We start from the raw sequence: 22,673 nt of genomic DNA, 5'->3' as shown, positions 1-22,673 counted from the left end.
ATCTTGAAATTATTATCTAGAATAGCACAAATAGAAATTATTGTAAATATTTTAGTCTTTAATAAATGAAACACTGGTTAGTTAGCTATGAACCTAAGTTTTTATTTTTGTTTTTGTTTAATTTTTATTTAATTTATTATATAGTTTATTTATATTTCAAATGCTATCCTTTCCCCAGTTTCCCCTCCACAAATCCTGTATCCCAACCCCCTCCTCCTGCTTCTACGTGGGTGCTCCCCCACCCACCTACCCACTCTCACCTCACTGCCCTCCCTTGACATTCCCCTATACGGGGCATCGAGTCCAGTGTTCCCAGAACCAAGGGCCTCTCCTACCATTGACGTCCAACCATGCCATCCTCTGTTACATATGTGACTGCAACCAGTTGTTCCTCCATGTGACTTGAAACTGAAAATAATGGCTAAGAAAGAAAAATAATGTTTCAAATACTATCAATAACCAGAGAAGATAGGCTATGAAGTTTTATTAAGTCTTATAAAAGAAAAGAATATTGTTTGAGAATTAGTTTTAAGGTCTAAAAATTATATTTGTTGTTCTTATTTGGATGAAAAATATGCCTGTTTTAGTATTTACTTTGACAGTAAAATGAGAAGGCTTAAGCAAATATTCTACTTCCTTTCAGTCAGTCACTAATATTCTTCTAAGTTCTATTTATCAAAAAACTTAATTGTAGAAATTGTTCTAAAAGAAGAGCAAAATAAGTTCTATTATATACCACTCCATCCCCAATCTCCTTACTTTAGTATTCAATAGCCCCACTGGCTCTGATTCTTCAACTGTGAATTAGATAAGTATCCAAACTAACCCATCATTCACTGAATTAAACACTTTGTCATTTCTGGAAGACATCTCTGGGCACAATTGAACATATTTCCAAAAAATATGTAACTTTGTAACTTGTCAGAAAATACTCTTCTGAAATCTTTATCATTAAATAAATTTTAAGAGATACCAAAGCCTAATTTAAACAAAATAATCACAATTTCAGGGTATATTTTACAGGAACTTGTTCTTATGTTTTTAGTTAAGTTAGGGAGAGAACAATCTAATTTTTTTCTCTAGAATTTTTCTGATTTTTGTGCCATGAAATGTCTGTGAAATACAATCTCATTAGGGTCTCTTTATTCAGGCTTGAGCTTGGGCTCCAGGCCAAACCTGACACAGCAGGAAGGTGGTACCCTGAGCCTAGTTTCAGTCAAGCATTTATAGAGGCAAGAAGGGGTTATCTAGCCTGGTACACATCTAAAGGGGGTTAGGGGGGCATTATCTTCTTTAACACAATTGGCTCATGCTGGGAGCCAACTATAAACTTAGCTTCTGTTTTCCTCCAGAGTGGTGGTTGTTAGGAAGCAAAATGTCAGGGGCGGGCTTGTAACCCGGGGTACAGATTTGTTGGGGAATAACTTGGAAATTGGTGTTAGACAAAGGTTTTGTTTGGGTGGGAGAATTAACCTGGAAACTGGTGCTATGTGGTAGGCTCTTAGTTAACTTGAGTTCACACTAAGGTCAGTTTTTCTGTGATGGATGTCTGAACCCAAAAGATTTGGTCTCTAATGATAAAGTTCTGAGCTCCACCCACCCCATTTCCACTGTTAGTGATTCTCACCTTAACTTGATTTTTTTCTTAAATCATTTATAATTTTTAGCCTTACCTCTCTCTCCCAATGTAATTTTCACCTTCTACAAATACGCCTAGCAAAGTATCTAGTTAGGGACGTTTTTCTATGTTGTCCCATTGCCATAATGGCCAGATAGAATTAGAGGAAGTTAGCATTCATGATGATGGACTTTGATAGAATCTAAAACTATCCATTAAGACTGTGGCACTGTGGGGTTGTCTTGTTCTGGTCCCTACTCTAATCCAGACTATTTCATCAGTTCTTTGATCACAAACTTGACATGAGCCTATGTTTTTGTTCTACCTGAAACAGAGGCTTGTCCTTTCAAATCTGCAATACAATTTAGGAGCTGTACATTTCAGAGTGCCCTGCGACTGAGCATTATAGCTTCTGTGCCTGCTATGACTGCCAGTATATCTCTACACTCTGAACATTAAAAATTATCATTTTGATTATGAAAGCTAGTCGTTGGGCAGGAGGCTTTCAGGCCAGACTCAGGTGAAATTCTCTGAGTTCTGTGCTCAAAGTATATGATGCCTTCAGTCATATGGACTTACATTCTATCAAAGGCAACATCAATAGCCTATATTGGTTTGGGAGTCTCTTGGAGTCCCCTGACCAACAACTCAGAAAGGAGGTTCGTAATGCCTGGAACTGGGGAAAGCCAGAAATGTGATTGGTAAAACCAGAATTGTGATTAGTCTGTTTCATTGACAAATGCCAATCTCTAGACAACGTGCTAATTGAAATATCATTACAAGACCTTTATTTCAGAAAAAAATATAAAAAAAATTATCATTTTGATACATGGTTAAGGAATGAGTGAGTGGACAAATTAATATGTGTGAACTAGTCAAAGAGACTTTTGTATGTTTTGCTGTAGTTTTGGAGAAAAGAATAGTTCAATTATTTTCAGGTTGGTGACTCAGAAATAGATACTTGGAAATCAATAACCATGTGTGATGTCCATGGCCAAAATTTTAATAAATCTACTCAAATATGAAATTGCCTCCTAACCTTTCTATGTTAAGATACAAAATACATTGCCAATTTTCTAAGTTTATAATATATCTCTTTATTCCATGTCTTTCCTTCATGACATAATATTTAACAATAAAACAAACGAATGTGTCTTGCTTGTATTCGTTTGCATTTGAGTCAGTAGCACCGACATCACCATTTAAATAAGCTAAGTATCTTGAATCCAGTCTTCTCTCTCTCATTTAAAATCAAGTAATTCTGTTACTCAAACTTCAAAATGAAAGCCAAATCTAATCAGGTACTTCAATTACCATAGTTTCTAAATTACAGTTTACCTTTTAGTGTAAGACACATTCAATCCCCTCCGGAAAGGTTTATGTAGAAGAATTTTCCTATGTGAACTTTCCTATGGTCTTTTCTTAGACATCACAAAGACCTCTTAATCCTGTAAACTTTATAGAAAAGATTACCTTTATCAAAATGTTCTCCTCACTTGCAAAGTGGTATCTAAAATTTTAAGTTAGAGAAAAGTTAGAGAATAGGGTAGCTCATCTCTCAATTCCAACATATACATATAAACTACTCTATAAAATACTGAGCGTGGCAGACAATTAATTGGTTTTGAACCATCTCTAAGTACATGCTTGATTTCATCTTTACTTTCTCTGTCGACCTTTTTTTGTCTGATGAGCTGCCAGGCATGTCCAAGAGCATGGTCACACAGATGGTGCTGATTAAATACATTGGGTTTCAAAACAAGTCAAAAGCACATGAATAGTGGAAAAGGGCATGTATAAAAGAACCAAAAGGAGATGCACAAAGACAAGAGGTAGAGAAGAAAAGGAGCATGTCAAGAGCAATCAGAATATATACTGCAAAGAATAAATATAGTAAGTTTTCAAATTAAACATAATAAATTTCTAAGAAAGTGTCAAGCTAATAACTAAAGTTGATGTTATCACATTTATCACAAACATTTTCCCCATTTTTTACTTCTGGAGGAGAATAGCTTTCATTGACTGAGATATCTGCTCTTCCTGCTTCAAACCATTTTGTCACGTAATAAGAGTGACTTTCTTAATTCATCTCAAGGTCCATTCTATTCTTGATAGCCCTGCTTCAGCGAGTTGTTCATTTTGCTTTGCAGGATGTCTACAGATTCTGTATCCAAAACATGAACACTTTGTTAATATAGTTAATCTCACGTATACAATCATATTCTAAAACAAACTGTTGACTTGATGATTATCTTTGGGTTCTCTTCTGCTCCTTAATTTATCCCAATATGAATGAAAAAAATTATGAGAGTGAAATCTGCACAGATTTTATGGATAGACTGAAGCCTTTTAGTATCTGATGAGTGAAATTTATAATAAACCACAGAGACACATTCTTGTACCCCAGTAATCTATGGGCATTGGCTTTAGCTGTAACAACACCTTAGTGTATCCTTTTCCAAGAGAAAAGCCTGTGTTTTGTCATAGGCAAATGGCTGTCCTTTTTCCTTTTTAATTAATTATTTTATTTACATTTCAAATGTTACCTCCTTTCCTAGTCCCCCTCCCCGAGTTCTACACCCCATCCTCCCCCTCCTTTCAAAGGATGTTCCCCCACCTGCCCACCCACCCCCACCTCAACCCTGACAGCACCCTTCTTCTCTGAGATATTTAGTTTCCCTTGGATTAAGGGCGTCCTCTCCCACTGAGGCAAGACAAGGTAGCCCTCTGCTAAATATGTGCCCTAGTCTAGGGACCAGCCCATGTTTCTTGTATGTTCCTTGGTTGGCAGGTTAGTTCCTGGGAACTATGAGTGGTCTGAGACTCTAGTACTTCCTATGGGATTGCAATTCTTTAGTCCTTCAGTCCTTCTATTTCATAAGAGTCCATGCACATGCAACTAACCCTGATCCTATTACAGTTGCCACGTTGTGCTTATAGATACGAGCCCAGTATGGCTGTCCTGTGAGAGGATCTACCAGCAGCTGAGTTACACAGATGCAGATACTTAGAGCTGACCATCGGACTGAAGTCAGGGACCCCTATGGGAAATGGGTGCTTCTTATACTTAGACCTGAAAGCTGTGTCATTTATGAAACTGAGGCAATTAGTAGTCCAAGTACACGCCTGATTTTCTTATCTATATATATTTATATAGAGCTATCTTGAAATTTGTAAGTAATGTTTAACTAAAAATATACAGTTCTCCATAAATTTTTGAAAGTAAGGCATACTAGGGAGGAACTTGGAAGGACATAGTTGTGAATGGAAATCATCTAGTGATGTTATAAATATATATAAAGTTTTCCAAGAATAAATACAAATATTAGCTCGTATTATAGTTTGTATGGAAAATGCATAACCTTTCAAAAGTTTAAAATGAAAGAAATATTTGTTCCCACTAAAAAGTGGTTAGTGAAGGTATCTTTCTTTTTAGGTATGTTCAGCTAGTAGGGCATATCTTTGCAGGACAGGAGGCAACAGTATTAAACACTGGAAAAGGTACACCTAAGTTTGACTGTAGCTTAGAATAAACTCTTAAAACATCTGTATATTATTTTTCTGATTGTAAAAGAGGATAATAATACTATATCCTATATAGCTGCTTTGAGGAAAATTAAACTACTTGTGAATTTAAGAAGTATCTCTGACAAATAGAAATGAATAGTGCTAGCTATATTATTCTTTTAGTGAAAGGGAAATACTGAGGTTATGGTTTAAATGGTTCATGTCAAGAAAAATGACTCCTGAAGAAGGAAACTCAGCTTAAGGATCTGCCTTATCAGACTAACCTCATGGACATGTACATGACTGCTAATTAAAACATGAGGGACTTGTCCACCATGGGCAGTATCATCCCAGGGATGATGTGCCTGAGCTGTATAAGAAGGGTAGATGACCAAGCTGTTTTAAGCAGGCTAAAGTAGTATTTTTCCATACTCTCTGATTCAGTTCCTGCCCTGACTTCCTTTAGTAATAGATGATGATCTGGATATGCAATCTAAACCAATCCTTACCAATCTGTGCAATCTTTGATGGGATTTGTGTGTTCCTTTTTTTCTTTGTTTGTATATTTTGTTGGTGTTTATGTCAAATGAACACAAAAACTGGAGTGGTTTGAAAGGAGGAAGCTTAATGCAAAAAAAAAAAAAAAAACTCCAGAAAATTGGACTGTAAGCATGTCTGTACCTATTTGTTTTACTAGATATTTTATTTATTTATTTACATTTCAAATGTTATCCCTTGTCTCAGTTTCCCCTTTGTTATCCCCCTATTCCGTCCTCCCTCATCCTGCTTCTATGAGAGTCTTCACCAATTACCTACTGACTCACTCCTACCTCCCTGTTCTCCCTACCTTGGGGAATCGAGCCTTACCAGGACCAAGTTCCTCTTCTACAACTGAGTCCTACAATGCCATCCTCTGCTACATATGAAGCCAGAGCCATGGTTCCCTCCATGTGTACTCTTTTGATGGCAGTTTAGTCCATGAGAGCTGTAGGGGGACTTATTGGTTGATATTGTTATTCTTCCTATGGGTTAGAAACTACTTCAGCTCCTTCAGTGGTTTCTCTAATGCTTCCTTTGGGGACCCCATCCTCAATGCAATGGTTGGCTGCAAGCATCTGTCCCCATATTTGTCAAACTCTGATAGAGCCTCTCAGGAGAAAGCTATGTTAGGTTCCTGTCAGAAAGCACTTCCTGGCATTTGTAATAGAGTTGGGATTTGGTTGCTGCATATGGGACGGATCTCAGGTAGGGCAGTCTCTGGATGGCCTTTCCTTCAGACTCTGCTCCACACTTTGTATTCATATTTCCTCGTGTGAGTATTTTGTTTTTCATTCTAAGAAGAACTGAAGCATTCAAATTTTGGTCTTCCTTCTTCTTGTGATTCATGTAGTCTCTGAATTGTATCTTAGTTATTTTGAGCTTTTGGGCTAAAATTCACTAATCAGTGAGTACATATCATGTCTCTTTCCTTGGGGCTGGATTACTGCACCTAGGATGATATTTTCTAATTCCATCTATTTTCCTCACAATGTCATAAAGTCATTTTTTAAAAGCGGAGTGGTACTACATTGTGTAAATGTACACATGGTCTGTATCCATTCTTCCCTTGCAGGATATCTAGGTTCTTTGCAGCTTCTGGCTATTATAAATAAGGCTGCTATGAACATAGTGGAGCATGTGTCTTTGTTATATATTTGGGCATATTTTGGATATATTCCCAGGAGTGGTAAAGCTGGGAACTCAGGTAGTACTATATCCAATTTATTGAGGAACCACAAGACCGATTTCCACAGTGGTTATAACAGCTTGCAATCACACCAACAATGGAGGAGTGTTTCTCTTTCTCTACATCCTTGCCAGCATCTGCTGTTATCTGAGTTTTGGATCTTAGACATTTTGACTAGTGTGAGGTTGAATATCAGGATTGTTTTGATTTGCATATACCTGATGACTAAGGATATTGAACATTTCTTTTTTTTTTAATTAACTTAAGTATTTCTTATTTACATTTTGAATGTTATTCCCTTTCCCGGTTTCCAGGCAAACGTGTCCCCCTAACCCCTCCCCCTCCCCCTCTATGTGGGTGTTCCGCTCCCCATCCTCCCGCCATTTCCGCCCTCCCCCCAACAATTACGTTCACTCGGGGTTCAGTCTTGGCAGGACCAAGGGCTTCCCCTTCCACTGGTGCTCTAACTAGGCCATTCATTGCTACCTATGATGTTGGACCCCAGGGTCAGTCCATGTATAGTCTTTGGGTAGTGGCTTAGTCCCTGGAAGCTCTGGTTGGTTGGCATTGTTGTTCAAATGGGGTCTCGAACCCCTTCAAGCTCTTTCAGTTCTTTCTCTGATTCCTTCAACGGGGGTCCCGCTCTCAGTTCAGTGGTTTGCTGCTGGCATTCGCCTATGTATTTGCTGTATTTTTGCTGTGTCTCTCAGGAGAGAGCTATATCCGGTTCCTGTTGGCCTGCACTTCTTTGCTTCATCTATCTTGTCTAATTGGATGGCTGTATATGTATGGGCCACATGTGGGACAGGTCCTGAATGGGTGTGTTTCTTGACCATTCAATATTCCTCAGTTGAGAATTCTTTGTTTAGCTCTGTAATCCCATTCTTTAATAGGGTTATTTGGTTATCTGGGCACTAACTTCTATTCTTTATATATATTAAATATCCATCCTCCATAGAATGTAGGATTGGTAAAAATCTTTTCACAATTTGTTGGTTGCCCTTTTGTACTACTGACAGTGCCTTTAACCTACAAAACTATGCAATTTTATGAGTTCCCATTTGTCAATTCTTGATGTTAGAACATAAGCCATTGGTGCTATTCAGGAAATTTTCCCCTGTGTCTGTGTTTGAGGCTCTACTTCAGTTTCTCTTCTATTAGACTCAGTGTATATGGTTTTATGTGGAGGTCCTTAATCCACTTGGACTTGAGCTTTGTCCAAGGAGATGAGAATAGATTAATTTGCATTCATCTACATACTGATCATTTCTGGGTGTCTGTGATCATTTCTGGGTCTTCAATTCTATTCCATTGATCTAGCTGCCTGTTTCTGTACAAACACTTTTTATCACTGTTGCTCTGTAATACACCTTGAGTTCAAGGATGGTGATTCCCTCGGAAGTTCTTTTATTGTTGAGAACAGTAGTCACTATCCTGGGTTTTATGTTATTCCAAATGAATTTGCAAATTGCTCTTCTATGAAGAATTGAGTTGGAATTTTGAGGAGAAATGAATTGAATCTGTAGAATGTGTTTAGCACGATGACCAATTTTACTGTATCAATTTAGCCAATCCATGAGTATGAGAGATCATTCCATCATATGAGATCTTCAATTTCTTTCATCAGATACCTGAAGTTCTTATCTTAAAGATCATTCACATGCTTGGTTAGGGTAACACCAAAGAATTTAATACTGTTTTGACTATTGTGAAGGGTATCTTTTCCATAATTTTTTTTCAGACAGTTTATCCTTTGAGTAGAGGAAGGGTACTGATTTGTTTGAGTTTATATCCAGCCATTTTGCTGACGTTGTTTATCAGGCTTAGGAATTTTAATGGTCATAAATTATACTATCTTATCCTCTAGAAATAGTAATATTTTGACTTTTTCCTTTCCAATTTGTATATCACTGACCTTCTTTTGTTTTCTTTTTTTTTTCATCTTCTTTTGTTTTCTAATTGCTATGACTAGGACTTTGAATACAATGTTGAATAGATAGAGAGAGAGAATGGGCAGCCTTGTCTAGTCCATGATATTAGAGGGATTGTTTCAAGTTTCTCTTTATTCAGCTTGATGTTGGCTACAGAATTACTGTATATTGCTTTTACTATATTTAGATATGGGCCTTGAATTCCCCATCTCTCCAAGACTTTTATCATGAAAGGGTTTTGAATTTTGTCAAATGCTTTCTCTGCATCTAATGAAATGATCATGTGTTTTTTTTCCTTTCAAATTATTTATATGGCAAATTATATTGATGGTGTCTATATATTGAACCACCCCTGCATTCCTGGGATGAATTCTACTTGATCATAATGGATGATCATTTTGATATGCTCTTGGATTCAGTTTTGGAAACTTGTATTGGTCTGAAGTTCTCTTTCTTTGTTGGGTCTTTGTGTGGCTTAGGTATGAGTGTAATTGTGGCTTCATAGAACGAAATGATTAGTGTTCCTTCTCCTTCTATTTTATGGAATAGTTTGAAGAATATTTGCATTAGGTCTTCCTTAAAGGTGTGATAGAATTTTGCACTAAACCCATCTGGTCCAGGCTTTTCATGTTGGGAGACTTTTAATGACTGCTTCTTTTTCTTTAGGGCTTATGGACTGTTCAGGTGGCTTTACTGATCCTGATTTTTACCTTGGTACCTGGTATTTCTATAGAAAATTGTTCATTTCATCCAGATTTTCCAGCTTTGTTGAGTATAGGTTTTTGTAGTAGGATCTGATTATTTTTTGGATTTCTTTGGTTTCTGTTGTTATGACTACCTTTTCATATACGATTTTGTTAATTTGGATACTGTTTGTGCACCATCTAGTTAGTCTGCCTAAGGGTTTGTCTATGTTGTTGAATTTCTCAAAAACCAGTTCCTGGTTTTGTTGATTTTTTTTGTATAGTTCTTTTTGTTTCTCCCTGGTTGATTTCAGTCCTGAGTTTGATTATTTCCTGCTTTCTTCTCCTCTTGGGTGTATTTGTTTCTTTTTGCTTTTGAGCTTTTAGTTGTGCTGTTAAGCTGCTATTATATGTTCTTTCCAGTTTCTTTTTAGAGGCACTCAGTGCTATGAGTTTTCCTCTTAGCACTGCTTTCATTGTGTCCCATAAGTTTGGGTATGTTGTACCTTCATTTTCACGAAATTCTGAAAAGTCTTTAATTTCTTCTTTTACTTTCTCCTTGACCAAGTTAATATTGAGTAGTGAGGGTTGTTCAGCTCCCATGTATAGGTGGGATTTCTGTTGTTTTTATTGTTTTTGAAACCAACTTTAGTCCATGGAGATCCAATAGGATGCATAGAGTTATTTTAGATCTCCTTATATCCCTTGAGGTCTATTATTACATGTCAGTTTTGGAGAAGGTACCATGAGATTCTGAGAATAAGGTATATTCTTTTGTTTTAGGATGAAATGTTCTATAGATATCTGTTAAATCTATTTGGTTCATAATTTCTGTTACAAGAAATACTTCTACATAGAAATAAGAAGCTACCAAAAGAGTGACCTGCCACAAGTGATAAGATATGAGAATTATAAGAAACTCTGTTCTTTTAATTTATTAGTTTATTCAAACTAATGATATGATTTCACACTAATAGCAAATTCTGTGGTTTATCTAAAACATGATAAAATAATAATACTAAAGGTGACAAGAGAAATTTATCACTGAAAGTATATCATTTCATTTGAAATGATAAAAAATCAATTAAAAGAGAATGAGATATGTATCTTCAATTTAAATCTTAGATGAAAACCAATATGAGAAAGAAGAAAATATTAAGAATAAGAAAAAGAAAGGACTATAAGAAGTATGAAAACAGAAATAGAAGGAATACATGAACATATAAAAGAAGATAATCAAGCCAAACATGGTGCCACATAAATTAGTCCCATTACTTGGGAAACAAAGACCAATGTATCCTAAGTTTGAGTTCAGAGAGTTCAGAGATATAAAATAAGACTCTGTCCCTGAAGCATGAAAAGATGCTAGATAATTTAATTAAAAGATATTTCTAGGACTGGAGAGATGGCTCAGTGGTTAAGAGCACTGGCTGCTCTTCCAGATATCCTGATTTCAAATCCTAGCAACCACATGGTGGCTCACAACCATCTGTAATGGGATTTGATGTCCCCTTCTGGTGTGTCTGAAGACAGCTACAGTATATTTATATATAATAAATAAATAAATCATAAAAAATATATTTCTAGAATTTAAAGGGAAAGTTTCCATTGACAGACTGCAAAACATTAAAGTATATGTGTACATACATTTAAATACATATGCATGAAATATTTTATCATATACATATAAAATGTCCATTGCATCACTATTATTATCTATACTTGCTTTGCCTAAAGATTTCTTAATGAGGTCATATTATATAACATAATATGTATATTTTCTGTCTCACATATCCTTCATTGCTTCTCTGTATCTATCTCTCTAAATGTCAATATAGATATAAAAATATAATACATATATGACATATGATTGCTCTGCAATGAGCCTATAGATAGAAGGGAGAGGGGAATAATATATTGATATCAGACAAGGATTCTAACTTCAAGTCTCTGAAGAAAGAAATCAAAGAAAATCTCATAAGATGGAAAGATCTCCGATGCTCATGAATTGGCAGGATTAATTTAGTAAAAATGGCCATCTTGCCAAAAGCAATCTATAGATTCAATGCAATTCCCATTTAAATTCCAACTCAATTCTTCAAAGAGTTAGAAAGAATAATTTGGAAATTCATTTGGAATAATTTGAAAAACTTGAGGATAATAAAAACTATTCCCAACAATAAAACAACTACTGGGGGAATCACCACCCCTGACCTCAAGATTTATTACAGAGCAATCGTGATGAAAACTGTATGGGATCGCTACAGAGACAGGCAGGTAGATCAGTGAAATATAATTCAAGACCCAGAAATGAACCCATATACCTATGGTCACTTGATTTTTAACAAAGGAGCTAAAACCATCCAGTGGGGAAAAAAGAGCAATTTCAACAAATGGTGCTTGTCCAAATGGAGACCAGCATATAGAAGAATGAAAACTGACCATTCTTATCTCCTTTTACAAAGCTCAATCCAAGTGGATCAAAGACATGAAACCAGATACACTCAAACTAATGGAAGAAAAAGTGGGGAAGAACCTCAAACAAATGGGCACTGGGGAAATTTTTCTGAACAAAACAACAATGGCTTATGCTCTAAGATCAAGAATTGACAAATAGGATCTCATAAGACTGCAAAGCTTCTGTAAGGCAAAGGACACTCATTAAGACAAAACAGCAACCAACAGATTGGGAAAAGATATTTTCCAATCCCACATCTGATAGAGGAGTAAAATTTAATATATATAAACAACTCAAGAAGTTAGACTCCAGAGAGTCAAATAATCCTATCAAATAATCCTATTAAAAATGTGCTACAGAGCTAAACAACACCCTTAGTCATCAGGGAAATGCAAATCTAAACAACCCTGAAATACCGCCTCACACCAGTCAGAATGGCTAAGATCAAAATCTCAGATGACAACAAATGCTGGCAAGGATGTGGAGAAAGAGGAACACTCCTCCACTGTTGGTGGGATTGCAAGCTTGTACAAGCACTCTAGAAATCAGTCTGGAGGTTCCTTAGAAAATTGGACATACCTAAGGGCTCAGCTATAGCACTCCTGGGCATATTACTAAATGATGCTCCAATATATAATAACAAGGATACATGCTCCACTATGCTGACAACAGCCTTATTTATAATAACCAGAAGCTGGGAAGAACCCAGATGCCCTTCAACAGAGCAATGGATACAGTAAATGTGACACATTTACAAAATTAAAAACAATGACTATATGAATTTCTTAGGCAAATGGATGGAACTAGAAAATATCATCCTGAGTGAGGAAACTGAGTCACAACAGAACACACATGGTATGCCCTCACTGATAAGTGGATATTAGCTCCAAAACTTAGAATACCTAAGAAAAAATTCACAGATCAGATGAAGCCCAAGAAGAAGGAAGAACCAAATGTGGAGGCTTCATTCCTTCTTAGAAAGGAGAACAAAATACTCATGAGAGGAAAAGCAGGGACAAAAAGTGGAGCAGGGACTGAAGAAAAGATCATCCAGAGACTGTCCCACCTGTGGATATATCTCATATGCAGCCATCTGCACACACACTCACTATTGCTGATACCAAGCAGTGCTTGCTGTCAGGAACCAGATATAGGTGTCTCCTGAGAGGCTGTACAGAGCCCTACTGATACAAATGAGGATGGCTTCAGCTAACCACTGGACTGAACAAATGGACCACAATGGAGGAGTTATAGACTGAAGGAGCTGCAATGGTTTGCAACACCAAGAACAATAATATTAACCAACCAGACCCCGCCAGAATTTCCAGGGACTAAACCACTAACCGATGAGTACACTTGGAGCGACCCATGACTCCAGTCACATATGTGGCAGATGATAGCATCGTCCAGCATCAACAGGAAGAAAAGCCCTTGGTGCTGTGAAGGCTTGTTTCCCCAATGTAGAGTAATGCCAGGGGGTTTAGGTTGGAATGGGTAGGTGGAAGTGGGAATATTTCCATAAAAGCAGGGGGAGAGGTACAGGGTATGGGAGAGGAAGAAAAGGAGATAACATTTGAAATATAAATACATAAAGTTTCCAAGAAAAATAAAATAAAATAAGGAAACTGCACAGTTCCTATGTAGGTAGAACACAATCCTAGAAGTGGGAGAAAGTTTCTTCTAAGTCATATGTTTGTTACAATGAACTATCTAATCACAAGAAATAATACTGGGCTTGACACAGAGCTCATTGGTCTTTAACTAAATATGCTTTAATATTCCTCTTTATCTACTTGCAGTAGTCATGAATTTCTTGGTCATGTGGATGGACAAGAGATACCAAACTGTTCAGACCGAGGATCAAAGAGGCCAGAAAGATTTTATGAACCATTTTTAGCACATTTCAGGATATATAACAAAGAGTACAACACTCACAGGTGTCAAGGAGACACAATCACAGAAATGATGTTTGTTGTGAATATAGCAGCCCCAGACTGACAGAAGGATAACCTTCAGTTTGACCTTTTTCCCTCCTAGGAAACACTGTACAGGAGCTGACCATAAATGAAGAAAGACATGAAAGAAAAATAATATAAAGGGAAACTAATACAGACTGAGAAAAGGAAAGTAAGTTTCTTGGCAATTCTTCCTATGTTTTCATTGTGATCCTGGGGCATAAAGAGTGACTCTTTCCCCTCTGACTAATCCCTATCTCTAATTTTCTTCACTGCTTCTGAACACAATATTCTTGCCCCTTCGACTGCTATGTATTCTGTACATGATGTATCTAAGTATTCAAAATGAAAGATGAAACTGATGTTTAGTTATTCAGTTTTCTTTCACCCATACAATGTTGGAAGAACCCTATTTTTTTCTAAAAATGTTATTAATATTTGTGTGCAAGGGATATTAAATATGATATATGTGATTATATTGAAATTAATTCAAAAGACATTCAAAACTACTGCACTGGGGAACATAATGAAATTTTCTGGGATTTTAAATCTCAGTGAGACATTGGACAAAGGGAGAAAAATAAAATGGAGAAAGAATAGAAGCTGAGCAGTAAGAGGTGCCATGGTGGATTAGGGACCACTGTATCTTTGTTCTGAGCACATGTAAGCTATTCAACAAACCATCACTTCAGTTTCATGTTACAATACATTTCTCATATCAGTCCATAAGTGTATCTGTTGAATGACACGTCTTAAAAAGATTTCACTATTTTATATCTTTTATGTATTATTGTTGTATAATGTTCAGATGACTATCTACTAATGATGAAAATTTGATTAAATCAGGATATTTTACATATGGAGTACTTGACAATGCTTGTAATGTTGATGAGGAACCTCAATCCAATCAATATGGTGTGTTTATCAATTCCTTACAGGATTCTAAAAGCCAAAAGAAAAAATGTCATTTAACAACCTAGGAACAGTTAATAAGTCATTCCTCTATGTTTTTATCTTTTTCTTAAAGCATATTTATTAACAGAAATTTCCATCATAATTGGAGGTGCTTTCTTTGTTCTAAATAACATTCCAATCAACAGCTTGTTTATTGTATAAAATTTTTCTGCATGCAGAGAACTGTTTCTTATATAATCTGTACCATAAAAACATGGAAAATCATTTTCATATTATTTTCTTGACCATATATAGAACACCATGTTAAGCTTTTAAAATACATATACATATATATATATTATATATATATGTATATATATATAGAGAGAGAGAGAGAAAGAGAGAGAGAGAGGGAGAGAGAGAGAGGGAGAGAGAGAGAGAGAGAGAATACCTTCTCTGTCACTTTTAGGATTCTAATTTATTGCAATGTTCCTATTATCTATGTTCAAGTTCATGTGCACACTGCTGCATGACTATGGCCCATTCCATATTCTGTTTTCAGTCACCCTTACTCTTGTATATTCTTTAAAATTTAAGTCAGAAACTCTGGCCAAAAAGAAAAATCTTAGTCTAAGGAACTGTCAATCAAATTCAAGGCAATACAAGTTCTTGGAAGCCTTCTTTACTTCCAATTGCTGTGTTTAAAAATACCACTTTCCCCACAGCTAGTAGTTAGAATTTCATCATAAAATACTCCCGTAAAAACTATTTAATTTTTCTACTAAGGGGAGGGAAGGTTTGATCTCTTATTAAACATTTTATGGAAAAGTCTAAGAGTGCTTTAAATTATTTATTGAATTGAAATCCAGGCCTTGGAAATTGCTGGCACACACACACACACATAATATTATCAGCCTACTGAGGACCATTAGGTCGTAAAGCAGTGCTGTAGCAACAGCTCTAGTACAGCTGCTGGAGCTCATGCAACTTTTACTGCAGTTATAAAGTCATTTATTACATTTCCTTTATGATGCTAATGCATTGCGGTCTGTTACTTTATTGATTCCACTGTGATAAATACAGAATTATATGATATTCTCTGTGTGTGTGTGTTTGTGTGTGTGTGTGTGTGTGTTTTGTGGCGAGTGTGTGTGTGTGTGTTTGTGTGTGTGTGTGCGTGTGTTTTGTGGTGAGTGTGTACACACAGCGAGACAGACCTCATACCAGCCTGTTGCATTAAAAGTCACTTAAACTTAAAAGCTCCATAAAAATATTAATAAAGGCTATCAAAGGAGATGTTTTTGTAGTGCATTTTAGTCATGTTGCTTCATTGTTCCATTTAGAATTATTTTTATGTTATTCTTTATTGAAACATACAAAAGATAATAGAAACATCTAGGGTTTTTTCCTTAATTACAATCATATCAGGATGGAACACAATTTGCAATTCACTGAGAGGAACAATAACGGTATTATTTACAAATAATCAAATAAAAAAGAAGCGGTCACTACAAGATAATGTCCACAGACATGAAGGAACCCATAATTGATAATTCATCTTGTTCAAGTTGTCTATACTTAACTCTCCCCAAGACACAATTGTACACAAGAAACTGACATTTTGTGCAGAGAAAAAAATCAATGACATGAATCAACTGTTTCCTTATGGAGGCTTATTAGTCATTGACGCACTAGAACACCACGGGCAAATTCATCCTAAACTCAGGGAACTTGGGTGTCTTCTTGCAGTCCGGATCAGAGCTGAAGCTGCCCAGCTACTCACTACCTTTCCTTTTCCCCATGTTCCCTTTTCACAAGGGGAGGAAGTGAAGAATGGGTCAACGAGACACTCCAAGAGTACAGAAAGGCAAGAGAAACACTTTTCTTTGGTATCTGCTCTTGAGTGGAATGTTCAGTCCTTGGTGAAAATTGTGGCATTTAATTTTCCCTAGAAAAATGTATAAAAATGAAAATGTAGGCAAATATTCAAGGAAAAACTTAATATTTAAGGAAATGTAATATGAAGGGTATAATAAAGGTAATTTTTTATTCACTTTTTATCCTTCTTGCTAAATTTATATCTGTTTATATTCATGCTTTCTTACATTGTCACACTGATGGATGAGTAAAGTTGAATAATGAACGTAACTAGGAGAACCTAACTGATTCTCCAGAGAAGAGTCTCCTCCCAATAGGCTATTGTCATTTTGAAGACTCTTAAATGGTCATTTGCTAAGGATAATTGCTAGTTGAATGTTCAGTATTAAAAGGCAACTATAACATAAATAACAAGGCTTTCAGAATATCATCGATTAAGGAGCAGGAAGAACGAACGTAAGAGGCAGAGGAGAAGAGGGAACTAATGTGGAAGAATGACATCCAGATATAACATAGCTGTTGCTTTCTTAAACTTAGATCAGAAATGATTATACTCTCAACATGTGCACAAGACTGAGCCATGTCAAGACCCTTTTGTGAACAGGGAATGGTCACATGAGGACACCAAAACAAGTACCTGGTGAATGACTCTTGCAGATTGCCAAGTCCTGTCTTCAACTTTGGATTTTAGCTTATAGAACCTGACCACAACTTCTGTGTGTTGACCCTGAGGAAATGGTTTCTCAAATATTTCAACTCAGTGATGCTGATCTCTGATTAATCAGCTAATTCTTCACCCTCCGCTGTGTACCACCTATTGTATGACACATGCATTGACAATTTACTTCCATAGATTCATCTATTAAAATTGTGTGTGTACATGTGTATGGAAAAATCCAGAGTTATTCTTGCATGAGAGTTTTGGTTACCTCAGAAGCCGGATGAGGACATTGGAGTCTGTAGAACTGGCATTACAGATGGGTTGTGAGCCAACATGATATGGAAAATGAACTTGTATCCTTTGCAAGAGCAGTAGAGGATATAAATAACTAAGATTCTCTCCGCCTCACACTTTCACCGATTCTAAATTCCACATGTCACAGAAACTTCCCCGATGCAGTCTGCCTCCATCATATACGTCCTAACACACACACAATTTTTGCATTTCTCTCAATATTATTATCTGACAACATAAATTTGATACTGCCTTTTGCTGAACAAAATGCCAAAATCTTCCATAATCCTCCCCAGAACAAAATAATAAGGTTCATCATAGTAACATCTGAGTTATCCTAGTACCGGTTTCTGTTTTAGTTTTATCCTAAAACATTGCTGGGATGAAGCAGTCTGACCAAGAACACCTTAGAGGAGGAAAGAATGTATTTCATAAGGACATAAGGATGGGTGTTGGGGATTTAGCTCAGTGGTAGAGCGCTTGCCTAGCAAGCAGAAAGCCCTGGGTTCGGTCCCCAGCTCTGGAAAAAAAAGACATAAGGATGAATTCAAGCAACAACCAAAGCAGAAACCTTTAAAGACTTTATTTTCCTGCTCTCTGGCTGGCTTATTTGCTTTCTTATATACTCTAGGGACAATTGCCCATGAAAGGGACAACTACCCACTGTGGACTGGAACCTCCTATGTTATATTTTGAAAGCACAACAACATCCCACAGATGCTGTTCACGCTCACAGGCTACTTGGATTTGAGCAATTATTCAATTAACTTTTCCTTGATTTTAAATTGTGCCAAGAAAATGATAAAAACTAAGCAAGACAAAGAGGAGGAAAAGAAGTAGACTGATGAATGATTATGGAGAGACCCTGATGGAGGTGAAAGAAGTGATGAGGATGGAATATGTTCAAAATATTTTGTGTACCTTTATGAAAGACTTAAAGAATAAACTAAGATACTTTATATAAAAAAATAAAAGAAAACACCACTAGATTTTTGACAGAGATTCTATGAAATATGTAGCATGGGTATTTCAGCAAATTTATCCTTTTAAAATTTCAGCATGGACTATGTTTCAATTTATTTGTTTCCTCTTAAAGTTCTTCTGCCACAATGTAGTTTTCAGATAATTAGATTTATTGACTACGTCCGTCACTGTTATTTTACTTTTATTCAATTTTAGAGAGGATAGTTTTTACTTATTTTGTGCTAGACCATTTGCCATGTGTTGAAATATGGACATTTTCTTGTTGGTATTATATCCTGAAACTTTGCTGAATAAGTTTAAATGCAGCTGAAAAAAATCTTTGAATTTAATGATCACATCATCGACCAATAGAAATCATTTTGTTCCATTCCTTCTTATTTAAGTACCCTTTTATTTGTCCTATCTAGTTGATCTTGAGACTGCCTTCTGCAAATGTTAAACAGAATAGTGAGAGTGAGAATCCTTGCTGTAAATCAAATCTTTGAGGGTAAACGTCCACTTTCTCTTCCTTGATTCCAAAAGCTTATTGGAAAATTGACTTTAATGATATTTATCATTTTGAAGAGCACTCCTTGTATACTATCTACAAGATGCTTTTATCCAGAAAAAAATATTGAAATTTGCCAACTTTTTTCACCACCCATTGATATGATCATGAATTCCTTGTTTCTAACTGCTACAGTGCACCACAGTGATTAATTTACATATGTTAAACTACCATTGCATGCAGAGATAATTATGACTTGATGACTTTAATTTCAAATTATTTGTGTCCTATTCAAGAATTTGCATCAAAATTCATCAGAGATCATGAGCTATAATTTGTTTACTTACAGTGCATGTGCCTTAGTTTAAGAAGTGATGTTGACCTTGTAAAATATATGTTGTCCTTCTCTCCATCCCTTATTTTTATTTACTCATAAGAAGATTTCATTAAGTGGGTCTTCTGATTTTCTCCTGTACCATGCTCTATTCAGCTCCAGGGAGTGACCTAACTGGGATATTGAATGAATAAAAAAAAATGACAGACATGAAGTACACAAAAAGCTGGAATCTGCTAGACTGGGAACTCTGATGGAAAAGCTTGGAGTTTTTATTTGAAAGAGTTGAACAAGGAAGCAGGATGATTACATACAGATAAACAGGGATGTGGGGCTATTATGGAGCTAAAACAAGGAATTTGGCTAATCTAAGTAGGAGAAGTCCCTGAAGGGCTATAGTATCGAGGCCATAAAACATTATGTGGGAGAATTGTGGACTCTTTCTTCATAAACTGTCAACATTCTCATGCAAACCCAACAAAATCTTTGCAATGCCTCAGAGCCTCAACAGGAAAAGGCTTTGTCACTGGGATTGAGGCATTGGACCTTGACAAACTGTACCCATGTCAAACAGTGCACTTTTCTCAGACTTCATTGCTCCCTACACCCCTGAAAGTTCTGTATAATTCAGTTGCAAAGCCAAATGTTTCTTATAGGCTTCTTGTTTGTTTGTGGGCGGAGCTTCTCTCATGCTTCAAAATGTATTGGATTACACAAGTTTCTTCATTCTGGAGTAATTAATTACAGATGAAATCACATTTAAGAATAGGCACCTCTGATGCTTCTATTTTTGTTCTTCTGGTGCATTTACAGTTGTATAATTCCCTATGAGTTTTTGCACAATTTTGCTGTTATTAGTTAAAATTTGTTGTGATTTTTGGCCAAGAGTACGTAATACTATAGATTACACTGAAAGATTTGAATGTTTTAAAATGTCTTCAAATCCATGTATGTGGGTCCCAATGTCTCAGTGTATTTCTGTGTTTGTCAACCTTCTTAATGCTGTTACCAGTTAATATACTTCCTCATGCTGTAGTGACCCACAATCATAAAATTATTTTCATTGCTACTTGATAACTGAAGTTTTTGCTACCTTTATGACTTATAATGTACATATGTTGGAGATAGAGTTGTGCCAAAGGAGTCATGATGCACAGGTTGAGAATCACTGATATCTGAGATTTTATTTCATCAAATTTATCTGTTCAATGTCTTCTTTTATTGTATGTTACTATTGAGTTCATTATAGTAATTAGGAAAATATAATCTCTATGATAAATAAAATTTAAATGAAATAACCATAAAAATAAAAGCATAGTTAATATATATTGATATTCTATCTGTTATTTCAACTACTTTCATATAAACATTAATGAACTAGAGAGATCAAGCCCAGAGCCTCTGATACTCTAGGCAAGTACTCTGTCACTTAGCTCTTCTCCAAACCTGAGAAGTGTTCTAACAAAAGATATAGAAGAACATATAATACAATATATAAAGCTCCAGCATTATTCAGGAATCTCTAAAGTAACAGAACTAACAGAATGAAAAAATATTTCAAAAAAGATTAATTAGTGGGGTATTAGACAATTCAAGCTGAGGAGTCTAGCATAAACTATCTGTGTATTGGAGACCTGTGAACTTGTTTGTGACCCAGTCTACAAGGCTGGATACGTCTGCAACCTCAATCGCGCAATGAATAGCTGTTGGATTCCTGTAGAGCCATTGAGTCTTCATTTACATTGAAAGGCCAGAAACCTTTGTTCCTGTTCAGCAAAGGGTTGTATAACAGTAGCAGCCCCAGGACATATTCACCATCAGTGAATTAAAACAGGCAGATAAAAATCGACAGCTTTTCCTTGGACTTCCTTCTATCTGGGTCACTAATGGAAAAATATCACCCAGTTTGCATGAGGATCTGGTCCCTCAGTCAACCTTTCCAAAAAATTCTCTTATAGACTAACCCAGAGGCATTTTTCTTAGTCTCAGATCTGCTGAAGATGATAACTAACAACAACCATCACAGCTCCTATTTACTGTGCACACTGTTTAACTAGATGAAACAAGAGTAATAAAGTCCATATAAATGTGTAAACCATTTATATCTAGTTTCTAGTCACATCGTATTTTGAAATTATAGATTCAATAGCTAGTGATATTATTTGATATATGTATGTGTTATAAATTTTCTAAATAAGAAAGTTAATGGCAATTATTTCTCTATTATATATGTAATTTATAAGCCTAAGTTTATGCCTTATATGATGGTTGATCTATTGTATTTCATATAGTGGTTTCCAAATTTTGATTGTAAATGTTTCAAAAAATTGGTTTAGTTCATGTCTAAAGTCATTTGAAGAAATATTGAGAATTAGCGCAACAGACATAATAAGTATTCTGCAACACAAAACTACATCATAATGAATTTTAAATAACATTAAGATACTGCAAGTGAACATTGGTTACTTCATCAAGTATAATATTTTTCTCACTAAGCAGAAAAGTATATTATTTTAAAAGGTTATATCATAGTATTACCAAGTAAGGACCATTTCCTTTATGCTCTACATCACTGTCATGTCCCACAGCAAGGGATCAGATTTTTCTTCTGTCAAGCTTGGGAAAATACAAGAGCTTACTAAACATGAGAATATAGATCTAAGTCCATAATTATCTAGGCTGATCATTTTTTTACTGCCTTCAGTAGATTCTATTGCTTTTATTTGCACAAATTTCTTGCTTCCATAGCTCTTTCGATCAACTCTATTTGCTTATATATTTACTCTTTAAAATTTGTTTATTGCCTAGGTTTTGCTTGTAATGTTTATTTGAATCTACTTGATGAGCGGAGAACATTACATTTGGTTATAACACTGGAACTGCCTAATGCATCTCTATGAATCAATATTATTTGAATTAATTGAAAGAATGAAACAGTGGGTATTTATAATATTAAAATTTAAAAAACATGGTCCATAGGAAAAGCTGTGAAGTATTTAATATAGTCAGATGCAATGTCAAATTGTATTATCAAGCTATATTTAATGTATGCTTACCAATACTTCAAGGGTGTTTCATTAGCTTTCAAGGGAGTCTGATTTATCTATTACTGACTTATTTGTGGATTATATTAATACTAGTAGAACGCACTGTATTTGAATTAAATGAATGAATCTCCCACAAAACATAAATGCACATTTTTATTAATTTAAACTCTCCATTTTGGTCAACTCATTTGACCAAAGACCCATATTTGCCAAAGA

Source organism: Rattus norvegicus, chromosome 16, assembly GCF_036323735.1.
Source record: "Rattus norvegicus strain BN/NHsdMcwi chromosome 16, GRCr8, whole genome shotgun sequence".
NCBI lineage: Eukaryota > Metazoa > Chordata > Mammalia > Rodentia > Muridae > Rattus > Rattus norvegicus.
This window is presented reverse-complemented; position numbering follows the sequence as displayed.